At 40.5% G+C, this 24,930-nt stretch overlaps 1 long non-coding RNA gene across 2 annotated transcripts in view; it reads right to left on the bottom strand.

The window, feature by feature from the left end:
* Positions 1-9,607: 9,607 nt before the first annotated feature.
* The window catches only part of LOC128313966 (uncharacterized), a 59,721-nt gene continuing 44,398 nt past the window's right edge, over positions 9,608-24,930 (bottom strand). The window contains exons 3-4 of one of the 2 annotated variants that reach the window (XR_008295191.1): positions 13,929-14,025; positions 9,608-13,525 (exon numbers count right to left, since the gene is read on the bottom strand). This is a non-coding gene — a long non-coding RNA (uncharacterized LOC128313966). Of the gene's footprint in view, positions 13,526-13,750; positions 14,026-24,930 lie in introns of those variants that run through there. The other variant, XR_008295190.1, reaches the window with a different exon arrangement.

Below are 24,930 nucleotides of genomic sequence, written 5' to 3' on the forward strand. Positions count from 1 at the left end.
TACATTTTTCTCATTAATGAAATGAGGGAGTGAACTTCCAAAGTCTTTTTCTGTTATTTACTAATTTTCCATCTCATGCTGAAAATTAAAACAGAGAGAGAGAGAAGGCAGGAAAGGGAGGACTGATCCAAGATAGTGGCATCCAAAGATCCTGAACTCACTTCCTCCCAAGGACACACCAAATCTACAGCTACATATGGATAATTTCCTCTGAAAAAGATCTGAAAATGAGATGAACTGATCTCCACAACAAAGTTTAAAAGAACATCTTGATGGGTAGGAAAGGCAGAGAAATATTCTTGCAAAAATCTTTACCAGACAGATGCTTCTCCCAGAGGAGCAAAGGGTTGGTGCTCCATGTGAAGCACCTGGGCCCCTGGGAAATCCAACAGAGAGACAAGCCCCCAGAATGTCTGGCTGGGAAAACCAATGGTCTGATCCAGGGGGTCCAAGGGTCCCCAGGAGAGGGATATGTCCTTCTTGGAGGCCTTGTATGTGGTCTTGCTCCCTGAGACCAAGTGAAAAAATAGCACTCTGAAAAGCACCTAGACACGTGAGGGAGCTTCATTTGCTCACCTGGGAATATCAGTTGTAGGGGCAGGGGACAGTTGAGTTGCTCCCTGGAGATGGAGTCCCCAGCAGATGCTGTTGTGCACTTTTCACATAGTCTGGTAGCACAGACAAGCAAGCTTGGACAAGGCACCCTCCCACTACATTGCTGGGATGGACAGGAGTGAATGGTCATGGCACTCACTGAGGCCAGGAAGTATGACCAGTTGCAACACTCTTCTGCCCCCTAGACAGAGCTGGCAAGCATAAGTGGTTGTGGCATTCTCCCACTCCCCAGCCTAAAGCTGAAGTGCCCACACAGACAAGGCAGTCTCCAGCTGCACTGCTGAAAGCCCACAGGCACACACAGTCAAGACATTTTCCTGCTTCCTTTCAGAAGTTGGTGAGCATGCCCACTCCCAATGCTCTCCAGCTGCCTGGAGGCAACAACAGGCATGAGCAATTCAGAAAGGAGACACCCTTGATTGTCTGGTCCTGGTGGATAAGAGGACTGGTGTTCCATAGCTCCACAGAACTATGACAATTGGAAAGACAGCTCTTGGCGGTCCACCACCCACAAAGCACTACACAGACAGCAGACTGAAACCCAACTCCAGTATTCCTATGAAAAAGGCATATTTACTTATCCTGGAGCTTCAGCCTGAGAGATAGCCTTCAGATTTCCCACACATCTGGATACTAAGAAAGTACACCAGAGAACGTAAGCAGAAAGACACAACCCTTGTGCACCCCCTTGACCTTGCTACAGCTTGACAAGACTTCCCAGAAAGAAGCTTAAGTATTCTTACAAAGCTCCAATTTCACAACTGTTGCCTAGGGGACACTAGATCTTCTGGTCCGGAGGCCGGCAACTACCATAATTGTGGCTCCACAGGCTGTATACATTTGCATACTTTAAGAGCTGCTGCCCAAGGGTCTGGTTTCCAGTCAGTCTGAAACTAGGTTCTTAATGAGATATTTTTCCTTGAATCGCTGACAAGCACACCCTCAACAATGAGGTCATATCAAGAATAAATCAGCCGGTTATACAATCACAAAATCTTGACAGACAACAAAGAACTGGGAATAGTTTGAATGAAAAGGATCATCACCTCAAAAAGTTCACTCCTTCAAGACTGGGAGAGATAACTATTTAACCTAATACATAGAAACAAACACAGAGGGTCAAGCAAAATGAGGAAACATATGTTCCAAACAAATGAACATGATAACCCCCTAGAAAAAGACCTAAATAATATGAATATAAGTCATCTACCTGATAAATAATTCAAAGTAATAATCATAAAGAGACTCACCAAATTCAGGAAAAAATAAGCAAACAGAGTGAGAATTTCAACCAAAAGGTAGAATACGTAAGAAGGTACCAAAGAGAAGTCACAGCACTAGAGAACACAATAACTGAACTGAAAAATACACTATAGGGGTTCATCAATAGACTGTATGAAGTAGAAGAATAGATCGGCAAGCTAGAATATAAAGCAATGGGAGTCATCCAGACAGAGCAGCAAAAAGAAAAGTGAATTAAAAAAAATTAAGACAACTTGAGACAACTCAGTATAACATCAAGCAGAATAACATTTGTAATATAGAAGTCCCAGAAAGAGAAGAGAGAGAGAAGGGGCCAGAAAACTTATTTGAAGAAATAATGGCTGGAAATTTCCCTAACCTAAGGAAAGAAACAGATTTCCAGGTCCAGGAAGTCCAGGGAGTTCCAAATAAGATGAACCCAAAGTGAGCTACACCAAGACACGTTATAATATCAAAAATTAAAGATAGAGAATCTTAAAAGCAACAATAGAAAAACAAATTATTACCTAAAAAGGAAACCCCATAGGACTATCAGCAGATTTCTCAGCAGAAACTTTGTAAGCCAGGAAAGAGTGGCATAACATATTCAAAGTGCTACAAGGAAAAATCTTCCAACCAAGAATACTCTAACTAGCAAGGTTATAATTCAGATTTGAAGGAGAGATAAAGTTTTCCAGACAAGCAAAAGCCAAAAGAATTCATTGCCACTATAAGCCAGCCTTGCAAGAAACGTTAAAGGTATTTCTTAAAGCTGAAAAGAAATGGCACTAATTAATAACAAGAAAACATACAAAAGTAAAAATCTCACTGGAAAAGCTGAATATATAGTAAAGGTGATGGATTAATTACTTATAAAGTTACTAAGAAGATTAAGAGACAAAAGTAGTAAAATTAAGAAAAACTACAATAATTAGGAGATATATAAAATAAAAAGATAGAAAAAGTCACTTCAAAAACATAAAATGGGGGAATAAAATGTAGAGTTTTGAATAGTGTCCAAATTTGAGTCATTATCAACTTAAAAAATAGACTGTTATATACATAGCATGATGTATGTGAATGTCACAGTAACCACAAAGCAAAAAGTTTTGTAAATACACAAAAGAAAATGAGAAAGTAATCTAAACACAGCACTAAAGAAAGTCATCAAACCACAAGGAAAGAAAGAGAAGAAGAAATGAACAGAGGAGAACTACAAAAACAGCTAGAAAACAATGGACAAAATGGCAATAAGTATGTACCTATCAATAATTACTTTTAAATACAAATGAACTAAATTCTCCAATCAAAAATACAGAGTAGCTTGGGGCACCTGGGAGGCTCAGTTGGTTAAACATCTGACTTCGACTCAGGTCATAATCTCGTGGTTTATGAGTTCAAGCCCCGTGTTGGACTCTGTGCTGACACCTCAGAACCTGGAGTCTGCTTTGGATTCTGTGTCTCCTTTTCTCTCTTCCCCTCCCCTGCTTTCTCTCTGTCTCTCATAAATAAATAAATGTTTAATTTTTTTAAAAACATAGAATAGCTGAATGATAAAAAACAACAACAACAACAACAACCCAACACTCTATATACTACCTACAAAAGACTCACTTCAGAGTAAGGGCATACACAGACTAAAAATAAATGGGATGGAAAAAGATATGCCATGCAAATGGAAATGGATAAAAAAGCTGGTTTAGCTATATTCATGTCAGACAAAAAGTTATGTAAATAACTTTAAAATAAAGACCATAATAAAAGACAAAGGGGGCCACTACATAATAATAAAGGGGTCAATCAAGCAAGATATGACATTTATTGGGCCCCTGGGTGACTCAGTGAGTTAAGCATCCAACTCTTGGTTTCAGCTCAGATCACAGTCTCACATTTCACAAGTTCAAGCCCTACATCTTGGGCTTGGGATTCTCTCCCTCTCCCTCTTGCTCTGCCCCTCCCTCTCTCTCTCTCTCTAAATAGATAAATAAATAAATAAGAGAAAAAAATTAAAAAGATATATTTATAAATATATATATATACACCCAACATAGGTGTACCAAAATATATAAAACAAAATATTGACAGAGCTAAAGAGAGAAATTGACAGCAATACAATAATAGGGGATCTTAACATCCCATTTACATCAATGGATAGGTCATCCAAACAGAAAATCAGTAAGGAATGAGACATTAGACCAGATGGACTTAATAGGTATATACAGAACATCCCATCCAACAGTGGCAGAATACACTTCTCGAGTGCATATGAAACATTTTCTAGGATAGATCATATGTTAGGCCATAAACAAGTCTCAGTAAATTCAAGAAGGTTGACATCATATCAAGAATCTTTTCTGACCACAGTGGTATGAAACTAGAAATCAAGTACAAGAAGAAATCTGGAAAAACTACAAATATGAGGAAATTAAACAACATGTTACTGAACAAGTCCTGGGTCATAGAAGAAATCAAAGGAAAACACAAAACAGAAAAACAACATATCCAAATCTATGTGATGCAGCAAAAGCAATTCTAAGAAGGAAGTTCATAGCAATATAGGCCTACCCTGTATTGCTACAAACAATTTAACTTTATACCTAAAGGAACTAGGGGGAAAAAAGAACAAACAAAGCCCAAATTTAGAGGGAAGGAAATAAGAAAGATCAGAGTGGAAATTAATGAAATAGACTAAAATGACAATAGAAAAGATCAATGAAATTAAGAACTGGTGCTCTGAAAAGATAAAAAAAAAATAATAAACCAAACAAAAAAAATGGAGAAGTCTCAAATAAAATCAGAAATGAAAGAGGAGAAGTTACAACTGATACTATAGAAATATAAGGATCATAAGAAACTATTATGAACAGTTGTATGCCAACAAATTGGACAACTTAGAAGAAATGGATACATTCCTAGAAATTTATAATCTTCTAACTCTGAACCATGAAGAAATAGAAAATCTGAATGGACCTATTACTAGTACAGAGATTGAATCAGTAATCAAAAACCCCCCAACAAACAAAAGTCCAAGACCAGATGGCTTCATTGTGAATTCTACCAAACATTCAAAGTTTTAATACCTATCTTTTTCAAACTCTTCTGAAAAACTGAAGAGGAATGAAGGCTTCCAAACTCACTTTATGAGGCCAGAATCACCCTGATGCAAAACTCCTCAACAAAATATTAGCAAACTGAATTCAACAGTACATTAAAAGGATCACACACCATGATCAAGTAGGATTTATTTCAGGGATGCAAGGATGGTTCAACATTTGCAAATCAATCAATGTGATATACCACATTAATGAAATAAAGGATTAAAATCATAAAATCATTTCAATAGATGCAGAAAAAGCATTTGACAAAATTTAACATCGATTTATGATAAAACTCTCAATAAAGTGGTTATAGCGGTTATATACCCCAACATAATAAAGGCCATATATGACAAACTCACTGGTGCTATCATATTCAATGATGAAAAGCTGAAACCTTTTTCTCTAAGATCAAGAACAAGACAAAGGTGCCTACTGTCCCCACTTTTATTCAACATAGTATTAGAAGTCATAGCCGAAGCAATTGGGAAAGAAAAAGAAACAAGAGACATGAAAATTTGAAAGAAGTAAAGCTGTCACTATTTGCAGTTAATTATATATTGAAAACTCTGAAGACTCCACCAAAAAAAATTAGAAATGAATTCAATAAAGTTGCATGTTACAAAGTTAATATACAAAAATCTGTTGTGTGTCTATACACTAATAAACTTTCAGAAGGAGAAATCAAGAAAACAATAACTTATGATTGCATCTAAATGAATAAAATATCTAACCAAAGAGTGAAAAGAACTGTACATGGAAAATCGTAAGATATTGGTGAAAGAAATTGAAAAAGACACAAATAAATAGAAAGATATTCCATGCTCATGGATTGGAGGAATTAATACTGTTAAAATGTTCACACTACTCAAAGCAATATCCAGATTTAATGCAATCCTTATCAAAATTCCAATGGCATTTTTCATAGAACTAGAACAAATAATTCTAAATTGTTCACAAAAGGTATAGAAACAAACTTTCTCAATCTTGAGAAAGAAGAACAAAGTTGGAGATAATGGGCTCCCTGCTTTCAAACTATACTGCAAAGCTATGGTAATCAGAACAGTATGGTATTGGCATAAAGACACAAAAAGCAACGGAATGGAATTGAGAGCCCAGAATTAAACAGACACATATAGGGTCAAGTAATTTATGACAAAGGAGGAAAGAATATACAATGGGGAAAGAATATTTATCATTTCAACAAATGATGTCAAGAAAACTGGGCAGCCACATGCAAAGGAATGAAACTAGATCACTATCTTACACCATAGACAAAAAATAAGTCAAAATGGATTAAAGACTTATATTCATAAGACCTGAAACCATAACACTTTTAGAAGAAAAGAGTGGTGGTAAGTTACTTAACATCAGTCTTACGATGTTTTTGGATCTGACTTGAAAGACAAGGGCAAGAAAAGCAAAAATAAACTATTGGGACTACATCAAACTAAAAAGCCTCTGCACAGCAAAGGAAAGCATCAACAAGATCAAAAAGCAACCTATTGAGTGGGAGAAAATGTCCCCCAAAATGTGTAAAGAACTCATTCAACTGAATAACAAAAACCAAACAATCTGATTAAAAAGTTGGCGGAGATTCTGAGTAGACATTTTTGTGAAGAATACATACAGATGGTCAACAGACACATGAAACAATGCTCAACATTATGAGTAATCAGGGAAATGCAAATCAAAACCACAATGAGATATCATTTTATACCTGTCACCATGGCTAAAATAAAAAAGACAAGAAATAATGACTGTTGGTGAGGATGTAGAGAAAAGGGAACCCCCATACACTATTGGTGGAAGTGTAAATTGGTGCAGCCATAATAGAAAACAGTATCGTGTTTACTAAAAATAAATAAATAAAAATAAAAATAAATAAATAAATAAAATAAAAAACATTAAAAAATTAAAACTAGAACTACCATATGATCTAGGAATTCCACTACTGGGTACCTATCTAAAGAAAACAAAAGGCAGCCTATTTCATGGGAGAAAATATCTCCCAAAATGTGTAAAGAACTCATTCAACTCAATAACAAAAAAACAAACAATCTGATTAAAAAGTTGGCGGAGATTCTGAATAGATATTTTTGTGAAGAATACATACAGATGGTCAACAGACACATGAAACAATGCTCAACATTATGAATAATCAGGGAAATGCAACAACCTAAGTGTCCACCAATGAATGAGTGGATGAAGAAGATGTGATTTATACATATAATAGAATATTATTCAAAATATATTATAATGGAATATTATTCAGCCATAAAAAAGAATGAAATCTTGCCATTTGTGACAACATGGATGAACCGTGAGGACATTATGTTAAATAAATAATAATAAATGTTAAATAATAATAAATGTTTATGGAGATGATGTCAAGTACAGAACTCCAATATAGTCTGAGTAATGTTAAGAAAAAAGTGTGCCCAGACTGCAAAGAAACCTGCGAGAGGCACCTAGCCAGACGGGGAAGGATTAGAGAAAGCTCCCCAGCGGAGGTGATAGCTGATGTGAGTTTTGACGAATACATAGAAGCATAGGTAAGAAGGACAGGTAAGAAGGAGGTTCTATTCTGGAGAAATGACTGTCTGAAAGAGATCATAGTGGAAACTTGGAACAATTTAGCTTTTATTTATAACTAATTTTGAATTATGGCATAAAGGGAGATGGGAGCTGGAGAGGTAGAGAGACAGCCAGGTCATAAGGGGCCTTGTATAAGGAGAACCTTGCATAAGGACTTTCGTTAATGATCTTGGGTGTTATCCTGCAGGTAGTGGACATCACAAAAAAGTTTGAATTGAGGGAACAACACGGTCTCAATTATATTTTAGGTCTGTAGCATCGTGCAGGATGGATTGTATAGAATCAAAGTTGAAAGAAGAGAGAACAGTAGCAGAAATCTACAAGAGATGAGAAATAAGCTAGGGAGTGGCAAGAAAATGGAAAAGAGGGAGTGGATCGGGCGATCTTAGGAGGTAGAACTGACATGATTTTGCTATGGAGATAAGCAAATGGACTTGGCGCTACTGTTAATGATAACATAACGGATAATGTTGGTAACTGAAGACAAAAGAGTAGATGAGGAGGTGCAGGGAGAGTAGGTAGAGGAGGTAAGATGAAAAGAAGATAGAGGACTGATTGAATTGCAAACCAAGAAGGGAGTGAAGAAGTAGCCAAAGAAGTAAGAAGCAAACCAGGATAGGGAGTTGTCATGAAAAAATCAAGAAAGGCAAGGGTTTCAGGTAGGAAGCCAATAGCGTCTAAGTATTGGACTTAGCAATAGCAAGGCAGTTCTTGAGACAGTCAAGAGTAGTGTCAACGGAGTAGTGGGGACATAAGCCAGACTGCAGTGGGCTGGGGTGAGAAAGTAGAGATAGAACATAGGCTGCTCTCTCAAGAGGCTTAGTTGTGAAGGAAGGGACAGATTTAAAGAGATGCCAGTTTGAGGGGGAAATTTTTGAAGAGACATTGAGAGCCCTGAACACATTTCTATGGGAAGGGGAGAGATTAAAGATAAAGGCTGGATGGAAGGGATCCCTCTCTGACATGCTGCGAGGAGCGAGCTGTCTGTCACTATTAGAGCACACCCACTGTCAGGAATGCTAGAGGAAGGGCTCTTCCTTCGATCAGTCTAGCTAACCCAATGAAACCTTCTAATTCTTAGATTCTTGGGGCGCCTGGGTGGCGCAGTCGGTTAAGCGTCCGACTTCAGCCAGGTCACGATCTCGCGGTCCGTGAGTTCGAGCCCCGCGTCGGGCTCTGGGCTGATGGCTCAGAGCCTGGAGCCTGTTTCCGATTCTGTGTCTCCCTCTCTCTCTGCCCCTCCCCCGTTCATGCTCTGTCTCTCTCTGTCCCAAAAATCAATAAACGTTGAAAAAAAAAATTTAATTCTTAGATTCTTCAATGTGATGGTGATTTATTGATCTTTTCGTATTTGCATTGCTGTACACTGACCGAGGCAGGATATGCATGTAGATTAAAGCTATATCACTGATGGAATCATCCAGGTCGGCAGTCGGGGCTGTTGGCTACTTGACCACCCCAGCTCTCTCTGATTCAGAGATCACAATGAATTAATTCAAGATAGAGGTGATTGTCAGGCTAACCATCTGCTTAGCTACCTTCCCATGTCTACCTTGGGGAAAATCCAGGAAAGGCCTCTTCTCTCCAACTTGGAAAGCAATTTTTGGCTTCTAAGTCTACCTGTCATTTTAATTCAACTCAACACAATTCAGTTAATCAAACACCCATTGAGCGCGCACTGTTTGCAAAGGTATGTTGATGGGAACACGCTTCCTGTCCCCAAGAAACACAGTCCTTCCCCAGTCATTCATCTTTCTGTGAACTGGATATAAAAAAAAAGAGAAATAACATAACCACCAGGATAGTCATGTTCAAACCATGTTTACAGAACCCTCAGATTCTAAGGAGGTGCTCCCTGGCCACGGAAGTGGGTGAAGGTACGACGAGAGGCTCCAGGCCATCCCATCGCAGCTTCAACTCAAGTAGCTCTACTCTCATTTGTTTTACACTTTTGGGTTGTCATAGGGTTTTGTTTGAACCAAGAGTTCCAAGCTTAGGGCCCCACTAAAGTCATGCTTGATTGTCAAAATCAAGAAAGGCATAATGCTTACTACTAAGAATCACGGAAAAAGAAGATCAAAGGCATGGATAAAGGGGTTCATTTGGTCTTCCCAAACCTATTCGTGAGTTAAGTCATCAGAAAAACAAATATAGAGCAGCAGGCATTGCACCAGTCCCGTGCTGGGCACTGGGGAGACACAGATGGATTTTATAATCCAGTAATGGAACCAGGCAAGGGAATGATCACTCTGCGGGGGTACGTGGCATGATCAAGGTGTGGATTAAGGATGGTGAGGAGACATGGTGACAACAATGAACATTGTCTGAGAAGTACGTGAGAGGGGTTTTTCCAGAGAAAGCTTCATAAGAGACCTCATTCAGCTGAGTCAAACGTGTGGCAGTTTGCCAGGAAAAGGAAGAGAAAGGGTATACACCTGTCCCCGTGACCAGCCCCAAGTGCAGACAGGGGAAGGGCAGAAGATGACAAAACGCTGGTCCTCAGTAAATATGTGGGGACAAGCTGAATGAGTGATCTCCACAGCTTTTCCCTCAGGCTGCACCTGGGCCTCTCAGAGGCCCTAAGGATTTCAGAGCACTTCCTGCCAGTCAATGGCTCCAGCTCCCGTGGCCTTCCACGTACTGCCACCTAGTGGCCATGCCCAATGCCCACGTTTCCCTGGAGAGTCTTGAATCTGGAGGCCGACTAAGGGTCATCTCCGTTTTCCCATGGATTTTAGAGTTGGGGAAACGCGAGTGCAAAACAGTGACAAGTGACTTCTCTGGGAACACAGGGTTTGTGAGCACTGGGGCTCTGTGACTCTAGCACGAGGTTGGGTGTGATCTAGTTCACACCCCCTGACAGCCTCAGGCTCTGGCAGGCTTGTGCTGTAAGTTGAGTGACACTCAACTTGGTGGCTGCCTCTGGAATGTGCTTAAAATCCTCATCCAGGCTTTGGTGCGGTGGTCATGGTTTAAGAGAGAAAGAACGTGGAAGTAGCGGAGCTAGAGAGAAACGAAGAAGCTATATTCTCCCCCCCTCCCCTGCCCCAGCAGCCTAGCCTTCAAACCTGTTTCTTAGTGTCAGGGTTAAATTGTAGTGTAGGGCTAACCTGTAGCCTTGAGAAATAACAGCTTTGTTTTGACACTATAGGTTAAGAGATAACAGCCTTGTCCTATCAATCAAGGGAACAAAAGTTCAAGGAAAATCAACTGGATTAGTGTTTGATTGGATTGGGGCAAGGGCATGTTGAGAACTTTGAAAAAATGGCACCGGAGGCAAGGTCAAGGAGGTCAACTGGTTGCGGCTTAACGGCAGAAGGTTGGAACTATTTCCACCCCCATCTGGGAACTGTTCCTTTGTTCTGTTCCCAGGTGATGATAAGACGATGTGGTCGGCTATAAAAACTCTGTACCCCGGCTGTTCGAGGCTGCACTCTGATCAATAGTGTCGGTCCCGATCCGTCGGCCTTGCCTCTCATTGCAATAAACCTTGTTGTGACTGTCACTGGTGCCCGTAGCATTGTTTCAGGAGTCATGTGGATGCAACATTAGCAGTGAAAAAAAGTGGCTAGTGGCGTTCTGGGGATGGACAGAGACTGTATCCTTCAGGGAACCACCCTATGAAAGAGAGGGGAGAGGACTCTTCAGCCGTACGCTTTCTGAGGAATGGATGGGGGTGGGGGAGCCCCGTGGCCACAGGCAAAGGAGAATAGCCAGAGACAAGGCTTGAGGCCATTGAAAACACCTGTCAGCTGCTGAATGTCCAAAAAAAGTGCATTCAAATAGAATTCTCTGTTCAGGCCAACCATTTACATGCAACATGTTTCAGAAGCCCATCTGGTTTCAATCTGTACTGTGACAAAGCCACACACTCAACTGTCCTGGTTAAAATTCATACGTCACTGTGTGTAGGGGTGGGCCTACTCTGTGGTGCTGGCGTATATTATATGTTTTGCAAATATATTTGCAAAAATACATATCTATGTTTGATGTTTGCAATTTAAATGACTTTTAATTCTTAAAACTGTATTTAGAGTCAAAACCTTTTGGTTATAAAAATCATAAGGAGCATTTTTGATAAGGCAGAAGTATATCTAGGTTAACAAGAACAGATCTGACCTTGATCTGACTGTTTTATACCTAGTAGCTAATGCCAGATGGATTTTTACGATACAAATCATAGGAATAATAAGACTAATATGACTGACACAGTCAAAAGATAACAGGAACCAGACAGTAAAGGTGGTGAGAGGAGAAAATCTGTATAGTAAACAACAACGATTTTGGAGAGAGGATTACAAGGTTGAGCCTAAATTTTGGTCTTCATATCCTATCAGACTGAGAAAAAAAGGCGTTGCTACAGTTGAGCCCTGAATGAGGCATTTCGTACCCTGGCCAAGGTGGGCTCACAGAAGAACTCCCTTTCCGAGTCCCAAAACAAAACATGCCTTGAACTCTTTCTGAATGTCCCATACTCGAGGCTGGGCAGCCTGTCCCGGGATCAAAGCCCTGGCACCTCATCTTGTACCCATCAAACTGAATTCACAGAGGGAGGGGAGAAGGGAGGAGAGGATGGGGGCTGATTCTGGTTAGCTTACGTCTTCTGCCAGAGTGAGACGTCCTCTCCCTGTGGACAATTAAGCGGTTCTCACGGACCTGCTATCTGGGCTCGGCAAAGTGTGGAATAGCTGCTCTCTGTGGAATAGCTGCTCCACCCTACCCCACCCTGGTTCGGGGAGCAGGCCAATGAGATTCAGGAAATCTAGCCCTTTCTGCACCTCCTACCCATCCTCCTTTCCTGGCATAGCTGCTGCTAACCCAGTCCTCTGGCCCTCTTCTCTCAGTTGATAAAGCCAGCCCAGGAGCACACCCCGTCAAGGGCCCTGCAAAGAGCCAGGGAGCCACACCCGTCACTGTGCTGGACCTTGGGACAGGGACTGGTGGCACCAAATGTGAAAGCAGCATCAAATTCCCCAGTCACTCTCCAAAAGGCTCTTGGAGCCGCAAAGCCCTGACTTGGTCCCAGTTTTCAGAACAAACTCATGGCTTGCTTGTGCTGTCACCGTCGGTGCGTTTTTAGGTGGACTGACATGTGAGTTGTGGTGGAGGCCAGAAATGGAGGTGTCAAAAGAGCCAGGCTCAGACAAAATCGAGCGGGGAAGGCATGTCTGAATTCTTTGTCCTGGCCTCTTGGGCCTCGTCTTCCCTACCTACAGCCTTCAGGGCTCTCCACTAACAAACATTCATTTTGTTTACCTCCTGTGTGTCAGGCGCCGTGCTGGGCCCTAGCCCTGACCTCACCCATCTCTTGGCCAGGGAGGAGAGAGCCAGGTAAACAGACAGTGAGAGACCTATTAGATTTATAGAAGGTATGATGAGAACTCAGGGGGGAGGTGTGAGAAGTACCTTGGAGACAGATTTCTACAAAGTGCAGAGGGGCTCCTCTGGCTCAGAAGGGAAGAAAGTGCAAGAGAACAAAATAACTAACAACTGTACTGAGCTTGCGTTTTGTGCAACGCTTCCTCCTAAGTAATCTCATTTGATCCCTAAAACAACTCTTTTAGGTGAGGAAGGAAAGCACTGGAGTCCTGGCTCACAGCAGATACTTCATGTGAGCGAAGTGAATTCAGGTGAATTCCATCTCCCTTTTAGAGACGAGGAAACTGAGGGTCCAGAGAAGGTAAATCTTTGTGCAAGGTCACAGAGCAGGAAGCAGGGAGCCAGGGCTCAATCTCAGGTCTCTGATTCCGAATCCTGCATGCTTCAGACCGCTGGAGTCCTCTTGAGGGTACATGAGTTCTCCCTAAGGATTTTCAATTGCGTTTATTTTGTCGATAATTTAATACATTGATATAAGCATATTCTGAGTCACCACGATGGCTCCTTATGGCCAAGTACACGTAGGATTTTGGTGCCCACGTCTGTGTCTGTGTTTACACACAAATCAGAGGCTCCATAGAGTCCACCTTGAATTGCTGTTAAGAAAAGAGAAGTGGATTTAATGCATAAATGAAGCCTTGTCACCACTGAAAGCTGAGTGCCCACTGTAACAACCACTGTAACAACAACTTTCACAGTAGCCTAAATAGAAAAAAAACAAAACAAAACAGAGTAGAAGTGTACAGTAATAAGATAATAAAGCATAGTAATAAAGGCATGTTGAATGCAAAAACACTGACACCATAGCAGTAATTAACATGTTTGTGTTGCCAGTGACAATTTAATTTTTGCAAAACAACATCATTAGTCATTTAAATTAACCCAAACTGGCTTAAACAATAAAGGGAAATGCTTTGGTTCACATAACTGACAACTCCCAAGGCATTATGCTTTCAGGATCCATTTGATCAGGGCTCCGACTCCATTTGTCTGTAATACCTTTGGCTCTGCTCTCTTCCATGTGTCTGTTTTGACCACAGGCTAGTTGCAAGTTGTCCACTAGCAGCCACTAGGCTATATGCTTCTTTTTTCACATCTGGGGGAAAGAGAAAGCACCGCTTGACAAATACAGAATGAAAGTCTTGAGTTTTACATTATTTGGACTATCCTTGAACCATACTCTGTGGTCATAAGAATGCCAGGTTAGGTTTGTTTTAGACCTACTTATAGCAAGAGGGATGGGTTAACCCTGATTAGCTTAAACCAAGCAGAGCCCACCCTTACCATGGAGGCTGCCATGCCCTGGGAAAGAGGACAAAGGATATTGAAGAGACATCTACAATGTCCACTACATAGGGTTAGAACATTTCAAGAAGAAAAGTGTGATGGACAAAGCCCCTAAGAAAGGAAGTTCTTAGCGTGTTAGAGAAATTAAATGAGATCTGTGTGTCTGGATCTGTGCATGAGAAGAGGTTAGAGAGGAATTACCTCAAGCCAGGGCATTCTAAACCATGGTGAGAAATTGGGATTTTTTTTCTTCTAAGTGCAATGGGAAGCCATTGAGGAATTTTCATTCAAGGAAGGACACAAATAGGTTTATCTTTTAATATAACTCTTGCTGCCATGTGGAAATGGGTTGGGAGGAATGAGAAAAGAGTGGAAGGGGGAAGCCAGTTAGCAAGCAATTGTAATGATCCAGGCAAAACAGATTTATCATTATGCTCATGAAACTTATGCTTCAAGGCTCCCCACTAGCACGAATCTCTTACAAGGTGTTCTTGAGAGAGCCCTGTAATGCTCTCTCGTGCTGAAATGTTTTCACAGAATTTGTGAGAGTAAGATGACTTAACAGAACCAGATGAACTCCCATCTCGTCCACTCTAACTCACCCTCCGTCACGCTTGCCCTCATGACAGATGACTTTAGTATGACTGTGAAGATTCAGGGGGCCCAGCTAAGTGGAGGTGGAATTGGGGAAACATTTAGTGTGGCTTTGGTGGAATGTATTTTTGTAGTTCTGTGAAGTTCTTCCAGCAAGGGCCTAAGCAATAGGACAGCCTCCATGCCTTCCTTTCTCCCCACCCTTCACCATCACATTATACTTAATGAGTCTCCCGTTGCTACCCCTGTGGTCCAAATCTGACCCAATATCCTCCTAAATAGTCTTCCATTTTTAGTCTGGGCCTCATCAAGTCCGTCCTCCACATTGCCCCCCAGAAAAATCTTTCTGAAACAAAACCAAGATTGGATACCAAAACCCCTCAGGTGAAAAACTTTGGTGAGAACTGCCCATTGCCCACAGGGTAAAGTTCATGTTCCACATGTTCTATGTCTTTTCCATCTCATCTTGACTTCCAGTGTTAAGAATTACCCAGTCTTTTCTGCTTAACCTGTAGTCTTACAAAATAATAGGTAACAAAATGTATAACAAATGGATGACGTTGACTCCTCTTCAGTTTACCACTCCGGAGCCTGGCATTCTTGCTTTTCTGTGGCTACAGCTCTGGGAAGTGTTTCTGTTGTACCTACACCCCATTTACTCCCAGTGGCTTATGTCAAGTAGGAATGAGAGTTGATGTTGACCCGTGAGGGCAGAACTGTGATACGTTCCTTTTGACCACCTCCTTGCCAGAGAGCAATGCTATTTAATTGGTTTGACAGAGGATTATTATGGAAAAACTTCTGTCATGGATTCCTGAACCTGCCTTTGGGGAAGCTGTGTGGGACTGGGTTAGGGCTGGTAAGGAGAAGGTGGTCATGCATAACCATAAAGACTAGACATTTTTTCTGGTTGATATTCAAACAGATTCAAAGTGTTCTGTTCATTTGTTTAATAAAAATGTTGACATTGCCCCCAGAACCCAAGTCTAAGGAAGAAAACAACTCAATAAAAGTGATAAACCTCTAGCCAAACTGATCAGAAAATTGACAAGAAACAAATCACCAATATCAGAATGATAAAGAATATATCACTATTGATTCTACAGATATTTAAAAAATAATAAAGAAATTCTTTAAACAACTTTAGGCCAAAAAAACAAAAAAACAAAAAAAAAAACAAAAAAAACAAAACCTGATAACTTACATGAAGTGGACAAATTTCTTGAAAGATACAAACTACCAAACCTTACTCAAAAAGAAATTGATAACTTGAATATTCCAAATCTATTGAAGAAATTGAATTTATAATTGAAAACTTTCCCACAAAGAAAAGTCAAGGCTAAGAAGAAAACATTACTGAGGGGAATCTATCAAACATATAAGGACATAGTATCAATTCCATGAAAACTCTTCCAGAAAGGTGAAGGGAAGGGAATACTTTCCAATTTATTCTATCAAGTCAGCATTACCTTGATACCTAAACTGAAGATATTACAAGAAAAGAAAAACTATAGATCAACATCCTACGATATATAATCCAATGATTATATATAATCCAACAATATATAAAATGGATAATAGAGCATGACCAGTTTATCCCAGGAACGCAGGATTGGTTTAATATTTGAAAATCAGTCAATGTAACTAACCATACTAACAGAGTTAAAAGAGAAAATCCACATGATTATCTCAATAGGTGCAGAAAAAACATTTGAAAAAATCCAACATCCATTCCTGATAAAAAGTCTCAGCAGCTAGGAATAGAAGGAAACTTCCTCAACAAAATATGGGACATGTATGATAAACCAATAGCTAACATCACACTCAATAGCGAAAGACTGAATGCTTTCTCTTAAGATCAGAAACAAGACAAGATTTTGCCCTTTTCATCATTCCTATTCAATGTTGTATTTGAGGTTCTAATTGGTGTAATAAGGCAATGAAAAGGAATAAAAGGCACTCAGATTGGAAAGGAAGAAGTACAAAGCTATCTTTATTTGCAGATGGCATAATTATCTATGGAGAATATCTGATGAAATCCACAAAAAGCTACTAAAATTAATGAGTTTATCAAGGATGTAACATACAAGATCAATATACAAAGATCAAGTTCTTAGCTTAAGAAAAGAAATAATTGATTACTTGGGTATAGTCAAAATGAATTTTCTCTTCAAAAGACACTTTTAAGAGAAGGAAGAAACAAATCACAGAGTGGGAGAAAATATCTGCAAATCTCATATCTGAAAAAGTACTTGATCCAGAACATGTGACACGCTCTTAAAATTCAACAACAAAAAAAAAAAAAAAAGGGAAGAAGAAAAAAGAAATAAATACAGAAAGAAAAATAGGAAAAAAGGAAAAATAAGTGAAAAAATTGAACAGCTCAGCAAAGAAGATCTATAGATGACAAATAAGTACATGAAAATATACTTTAGATCAATAATCATTAGAAAATGCAAATTAAAACCACAATGAGATACCATTGCTCCCATATTAAAATGCTAAAATTTAAAAGTCTGACCATATCATTTGTTGATTAGCATATGGAGGAACTGGAACTCTCATATACTGCTTGTTGGAATGTAAAATGGTACACCTGTGGTAAGTTTCTTAAAGATTTAAATACATACCCACATATGATCCAGTTATCACACTCCTAGGTATTTACCAAAGAGAAATGCAGGTATATGTCCATACAAGACTTGTACAAAAATGTTCATAGCAGCATTGTTTGCCATAGTCAAAAATGGAAACAATTGAAATGCCATTCATAGATGAATGGATAAACAAATTGTGGTACACCATTCAGAAAAAAAAAAAAAGGTACTATCGATACACACAACAATATGGATAAATCTTAAAATAATGATGCTGAGTAAAAGAAGCCAGGTGAGCAAATAAAATACTGCATTTGTGCTTTCTTTCTTTTAAAAAAAATTTTTTTTTAATGTTTATTTATTTTTGAGAGCAAGAGAGCATGAGGGGGAGAGGGACAGAGAAAGAGGGAGACACAGAAGTGGAAGCAGGCTCCAGGCTCCGAGCTGTCAGCACAGAGCCTGATGCGTGGCTCGAACTTACGAACCGTGAGATCCATGACCTGAGCTGAAGTTGGACGCTCAACCGACTGAGCCACCCAGGCGCCCCTATGTTTTCATTTATATAAAATTCTAGGAGGTGCAAACTAATGTATAGTGACAGAGAGCAGCTTATGATTGCCTATTGATGACTGAGAGGAGAGCAGTGCAGGAATGAAAGATTACAAAGGGTGCAAGACTTTGGAGGGTAATAGATATGTTCATATGTTATTTCTGGTCAAATTGGCTGTAGACCAGCTGAATGTGCAGTATTATGCAGCCCAGATGCCTGTATGATTGGTGGTTTATTGTGAGAAGGTAAATCATGACCTGCCATTCTACAGACATCTCAAAATTTTACTTACATCTGAATTTCTTTAGAGTTGTGCTGTCCAATATGTAGCCACTGACTACATGTAGCTATTTAAATTTAAATTCACTTAAATGAGGCACGCCTGGGTGGCTCAGTCGGTTAAGCATCTGACTTTGGATCAGGTCATGATCTCATGGTTTGTGAGTTTGAGCCCCACATCAGGCTCTGTGCTGATGGCTCAGAGCCTGCAGCCTGCTTCAGATTCTGTGTCTCCCTCTCTCTCTGCCTCTCCCCCACTCGTGCTGTCTCTCTCTCAAAAATAAACATTAACAAAATCAAAAATAAATTAATTTAAATGAAATAAAATTAAAAAGTTCACACGTCATGCTAGTATTCGATAGGCACATATGGCTAGGTGGTTAGTGTATTGCACAGTGCAGATAGAGAACTTTTCTATCATTGCAGAAAGTTCTATTGGACACTGCTACTGTGAAGTCTTGCTTTCTTTTTCTTTTCTTTTTTTTTTTTTAAGTTTTACTTGAGAGAGAGAGCGAGAGATCAGGGGAGGGGCAGAGAGAGAGAGGGAGACAGAGAATCCCAAGGAGCCTTCACACTGTCAGTGCAGAGCCCAATGTGGGGCTTGATCTCACAATCTCACGACTGTGAGAATACGACCTGAGCCCAAATCAAGAGTCGATGCTTAACTGACTGAGCCACCCAGGTGCCCTGTTTTGCTTTTCAAACATATGGTCTATTTATCTACATTGGCATTATCTGGGATCTTGTTAGAAATGCGTAATCTCCCCTCCCATAAGATTTTATGCACATTAAAGTTCGAAAAGCCCTGGTCTAGGCAGTCTAGTGAAATAGTTACACAATGGATGTTGACATACAGGGGGATTTAGTGTTTCATATCAACATGAGAGGCTTGGGTCTTTTCTCTGAGATACCAATTTGGAGTTAAACAGGGAAAGCAAAAAGAGCCCTCATGAATCCAATCAGGGTCTTGAACAGAGCTAGAACACGGTGGGGGCAGGTACAGAATACAAGAAAGTAAAGTTTGGTCATAGGTGACCAGTCACTTAGCCACGGTCAGGAACGGGAGTGGCAGAATCAGGAAGAGGAGTAGATGTATCTCAGTTCCATTTTCACAAGCAGGGATGGGCCAGGCCAGGACCCAGAGCAGAATCTGGGACAGTTGTCACTGTTTGCTTAAACATCTGGCTGCTCCCGGATCTGTGTTTTTCTTCCAATCACAGAATTCCCCAGTCTCAAAGCTGGAGGGGTCCTTAGCAGCAACCCTCGCCCCATTTTCACTTAATGACCACAGATACATTAAGAATTCCACGGGGCTTCCTGCATTTGTCCCACAATCGCTGAGCATCTACTATGCAGCATGGTACATCAAGGAGGATCTGTATTAGCTTATGGGACTTCCAACATTCTAGGAGCCAAGATCCAGGAGTGCAGAGAGGTGCACCCTTAGGGCTTGCACGCTCTGGGTAAATGTCTGAAGTCCGATCCTCCCACCTCTGCTTCTCTCTCCTCTAACCCTGAATAAATGGGTCACTTATCATTTCACATCTGTCGAACCACAGCCGTATATTTACAAACTTCAAAACTGGACCTCTGTGCTGTTGGGCCTTCATTCCCCTGTTATGCTGCTACGCATTATTTGTCCCTTCAGACTGCTTTTGGCCATGCTTATTTCCTACTCTGTCTCTCCGATCCCCCTTCTCCCTACCCACCACCCTTCCCCACCCAACCTCAAAAAGTGATTGGCTTTCGTTTCAGATCATTTTTCTAGGCTGCCCTGGCCTGAGTTATTTCCAGCTCCCTTTGATAATTGCTCTCAGTCCTGTTAGGTGAACTCCTCACTGGTTGGTGTGTGTACCTTGTCTCTAGCTGATGGGCTTTGCACATTTTCTTGACATTTGTTTGTTCCTGCTTTCAAATCATTAGCAAAGATGTTAAATAAAACCAGACCTGACCTTGCTCTCTGGGGAAGTGCCCTCAGCGCCCCGTTCCCCTCACTGGAGCTCTTTCTGGGTATTTATATCATTATCCTTCATTTATGATCTCTCAGCCAGTTATTGAGTCCATGTGACCACGTTCTCATCCAAAACAATCTGATCTGGCCTCAGAGTAGCAATGGCGTGTCAGGCTGAGCAAAAGCCTTTACCCAAGTTCCAAATCCTTTACTAAAGACCTGGCCTCGCTCTGTTTTTCCCCTCTGCCCAAGTCTCTTGAACTTGCTCCTTTCCATAAATCCTTTGTGACTTTATCCTTTCCAGATGTTGATGGATTTTCACTGTTAACATCTGTTTTATTACTGTGACTATCCAATTTACTGGCTAGTAATTTCCACAATTAGCTTTCTTTTGCTTTCTTTTTTGAACATTCACACCATATTTATGGCCTCTTCTCATTCTCTGCCCTTGATTTTCAACTCTCTTTGTAGTTTTCCAGTGATTTTTCAAACTTTTTATACTTCAACCCAGAATGGTGAGGCTCAGGACTCCGCCTTCTTGGTGACAGATCTGAGCTTCAATGAAGGGGTGTTTTAACCTGATTTAGAGCTATTGTTGCTTACATTTCTGTTGCCAGTTAATTGGCCAGGTTTTTTTCTTTTCTTTTTTTAACCTCCCTCAGACAGAAAGAAAAAAAATTTAATGATGGTATTGATGAGTAACTTTACTTACCTAGAAGCCACTTATCTAGTATCTTTGGTATCTAGAACACAGCAAAACACACATAAGAACCTAAAAACCTAGAAATAATCAGAAATACCACAGGCTGGCCAGAAAAGACGTAATGAAGTTCACGTATTGAATGACAACAATCTTCATCGCTTTCTGGGTTCCTAGGTTATTATCTTAGTAGTTTTCCTATGTCCTCCACGGACTGCAAGATACAGGTAGTCTCTAGCTTTAGGAGGCATTGTCTCCAGCATTATGGAACCAGGTGTTCCAAAGGCTTGCCCAGCACAAGGGCCTGCTGTCTGAAGGCTCAGCACTGTATCATTTTGAGTGAGAGAGGGGTAAATCTGGTGTTAGATTAGAATGCCATCTAGCCCAATCCACTTTAGTAAAACTATAGCCCACATAGCTGATCACATTTTTTAAAAACTCCTGGAATTCTCTTCTTCCCCTCTTCACTTGAATCCTACTTATCATCTGAGATCATTTGACTTCCAATTCACATCAGAACAAATGAGCAAATAAGAAGGGGGAGGGTGCGGTGGTTGCTATAAGCAGTCACTATAATAACAACAAAAAGTGTTGGCTGCCAGGGAAGAGACAGAGAATCTAAAAAATAAACCAAACCCAAAACCTCTGGAGGCTTAGAAGTTTTGGAGCCATTTTGTATAGGGGAAGATAATTCTGGGTCACTTTAATATCCATTGTTGGAATAATTCTATTTAGGAACAAAACAATAAATAATGTTGATAACGGTGATCTTGGACCTTGATTCAGAAAGAAACGTTAAATTGGCCTTGGCAACCATATTTAAGGAAGTAAGGAAGCATGCCATTAGTTTTAAATTAATAGGTAATAGATGTACATCATTCAAAATTCAAAAAGTACAAAAGGGTACATAGTGGATAGTCGTTTTCTTATACCTCTATTCCTAATCTCCAAGTAATCCTCTATTGATACAACCACTATAACCCATTTCTTTTGGACGTCTCCAGAGATATTCAAAATGCCTTTAGGAAAGCATGCTTTGTAAATCGCTTCTAAAATTTTGGATTCTAATAAATAATCTCCAGTGATCTGGAAAATTCACTTAGGTGGAACTGCTTATTTCTCAACAATTCAGGGTGAATTAGGCATCACTGAGTGTGAATTTAATTTTCTAGTTTAATGGGACAGAAAGAGACATTGTTGACTCCAGAGACTATGGGAGAGACCTTGCCAGTGCCCAATGTGGAGACGGGAGGGTTCTGACCTTTATCACTGAGTAAACATTGTTTACTCAACTCCATTCCCCCAAGCTTTTTTAATCCTATTGTGTGTAAACACACGGCGGTTGGGGGGGGGAAATGCATCCTACTTTGGGGGCAGGATGTAAAGAATAAGACTCAGCGTGCCTGTGTGGTGACTCAGTTGGTTAAGCCTCCAACTCTTGGTTTTGGCTTGCGTCATGATCTCACCGTTGTGAGATCAAGCCCCAAGTCGGGCTCTGAGTTGACAGGATGGAGTCTGCTTCGGATTCTCTCTCTCCCTCTCTATCTGCCCGTCCCTTGCTTGTGCACACGCGCTCTGTCTCTCCTCAAGATAAACAAATAAACTTAAACAAAGAATAAAGTAAGATTGATCTCCATAAGATACTTAGAATTTAATTTTTGAAAAGGAAAGGCATGCACAAAATGCTGTAATAGAAGGTAAAACATTGCTGTAAGAGAATTTAAAATGCCAAGAGAGGAGAGGTCACGTGGAACTGAAAGAATCCAGCAAAGCCTCATGAAAGAAGTAGCACTTGAGATAACCCTAGGGAAAAAAAAAGTAGGAGTTCAACAGAACAGAAGGCAGAGAACATCCCAGGAAGGAAAAGCATGAACAAAGATATGAAGCCTGTAAAAGAGCACTTTGGACAAAACTGTTAGTGGGATGATGATTGGATGTCCATTCCCTTTCTTTTCTGAAACATTTCAAGCCTGTTCCTAAACACTAGAGCTACAAGTAGACATCAGCCTGCAGACCCAAGGGGTGTCTTTGGGAGGGAGCAGTGATCATGTCCAACAAGGCAGGGATGATCGAACTGATTTGTGTGCAGGAGAAGCCAACTGTCTCCTCCACCCTGACTCCAGCAAGTCTGCTCTGCTCTTGGGACCTCTTTGTTGGTCTAGTGTGCCTAAGCCATGAGTAGTTACAACTCCTTGTTTTCCTGGAACTGTCCCTTGTTTCTGTGGTAGTTCTTTAAGGACTATGCCTAGAATGTTCCCAGAATGCCAGGCCATCTGCTCCCTCTGGCTTGGGATGGCTCATGGCTGCCTCGCTTTCCTTTTCAGAGTCCCTGAAACAACATCCAGAGCCAGGGGAAGGGGACAAGGCCAGAAGGTAAACTTTCCTGGAAATGGGTTTGTATTTCCTGACATAGTTCCTTCCATGCTTTCCTGGGGGTAAAAATGGCCTGTGACCATGTGTTTGACATTTCCCTCTGGCAGAAGCCCACAAGAACTTTCATGTACAAGATGCATTTGATTAATGATGGAGCCAGGCAAATTCTTTTGTTTTAGGCTTGGAGGGGTGCTTTCCTAGGTGTTGGGCTTCTTTATTCCTTGGCACTCAGTCTACCATTGTCAAACTCAGAAAGGGCTCAAGAGAAAAGCATTTGCCTTGTTAGAAGACAAAGGGTTTTTGTTTTTATTTTGTTTCTCTTTTTAATCCCAGAAACATAGATTTATAGATATCCAGAAGAGAACTCTCAGGTCACCTAGTTCAAATTTCTACTTCATCCAGAAAACCCAGTCTCCTAGACATGCTACTAGATTTTAAGACCCATGAGAACAAAGACCATATCTGCCTTATTTACTACCATATTCCCAGTGTCTGATTCGTGGTAGGTATTCTATAAATGAGTGTTGAATTAAGATAGTTCAGTCCAGTGGTGCCTCAATATCTCCATCAGTTGAGTGTCTAATTTAAAAAAAAAAATTTTTTTTAACGCTTATCCATTTTTGAGAGAGACAGACAGACAGAGCGAGGAAAAGGCAGAGAGAGAAGGAGACACAGAATCTGAAGCAGTCTCCAGGTTCTGAGCTGTCACCACAGAGCCCAATGCAGGCCTTGAACCCATGAACCACAAGATCGTGACCAGAGCTGAAGTTGAATGCTTAACTGACTGAGCCACCTAGGTGCCCCAAGTGTCTGACTCTTGATTTCAGCTCAAGTCATGATCCCAGGGTCATGGGATGGAACCCCATGTCTGCTTCTGTGTTGAGCATGGAACCTGCTTGGGTTTCTCTCTCTCTCTCTCTCTCTCTCTCTCTCTCTCTCTCTCTCTCTCTCTCCCCCTTGCTTGTGTACTCTCTAAAAAAACAAAACAAAACAAAAAAACAAAACAAAAAAACCCCAGAAAAAGATAGTTCAGTCTCTCTTGAATGCTTCCAGGAACAGATAATTCAGTGTGTTGCAAGGCAGCCAATTCTATGCTTTTAAACATTGTTTTTCATGGGGAAATATTTTGGTGAGAACAGGGATGCCTGGTAGGCTCAGTCAGTTGAGCATCCGACTCTTGATTTCAGCTCAGGTCATGATCGCAGGGTTGTGGGATCAGGCCCCATGTCATTTCTGTGCTGAGTGTGGAGCCTGATTAAGATTCTCTCTCTCTCTCTCTCTCTCTCTCTCTCTCTCTCTCTGTCTCTCTCCTCCTTTCTCCCTCTGCCCCCTCCCTTGTGTGCAAGCTCTCTCTCTGTCTCTAAAATAAAATTTAAAAAAAAAAGCGAGAGCAAACATGAAAGGAAAAAATAAAAGCAATAAAACTTGTGGTCCAGGTTAGGGATGGGAGTGTGGAAGAGAAAAATGTTTATCAATTTTTAATTGGTTTTTAAATGTCAGTGTAATTGATGTGTAACATTGTGTAAGTTTAAAGTGTATGATGTGTTGATTTGATACATTTATATCAATTTTTAAATCAGTTTGTCAATTTCTACAACAAATCTTGCCAGGATTTTGTTTCAGATGGTTTTGATTCTTATAGATCACTTTGGGAAGAATTGATATCTTCA

This window comes from Acinonyx jubatus, chromosome C1 (assembly GCF_027475565.1).
Source record: "Acinonyx jubatus isolate Ajub_Pintada_27869175 chromosome C1, VMU_Ajub_asm_v1.0, whole genome shotgun sequence".
NCBI classification, from domain to species: Eukaryota; Metazoa; Chordata; class Mammalia; order Carnivora; family Felidae; genus Acinonyx; species Acinonyx jubatus.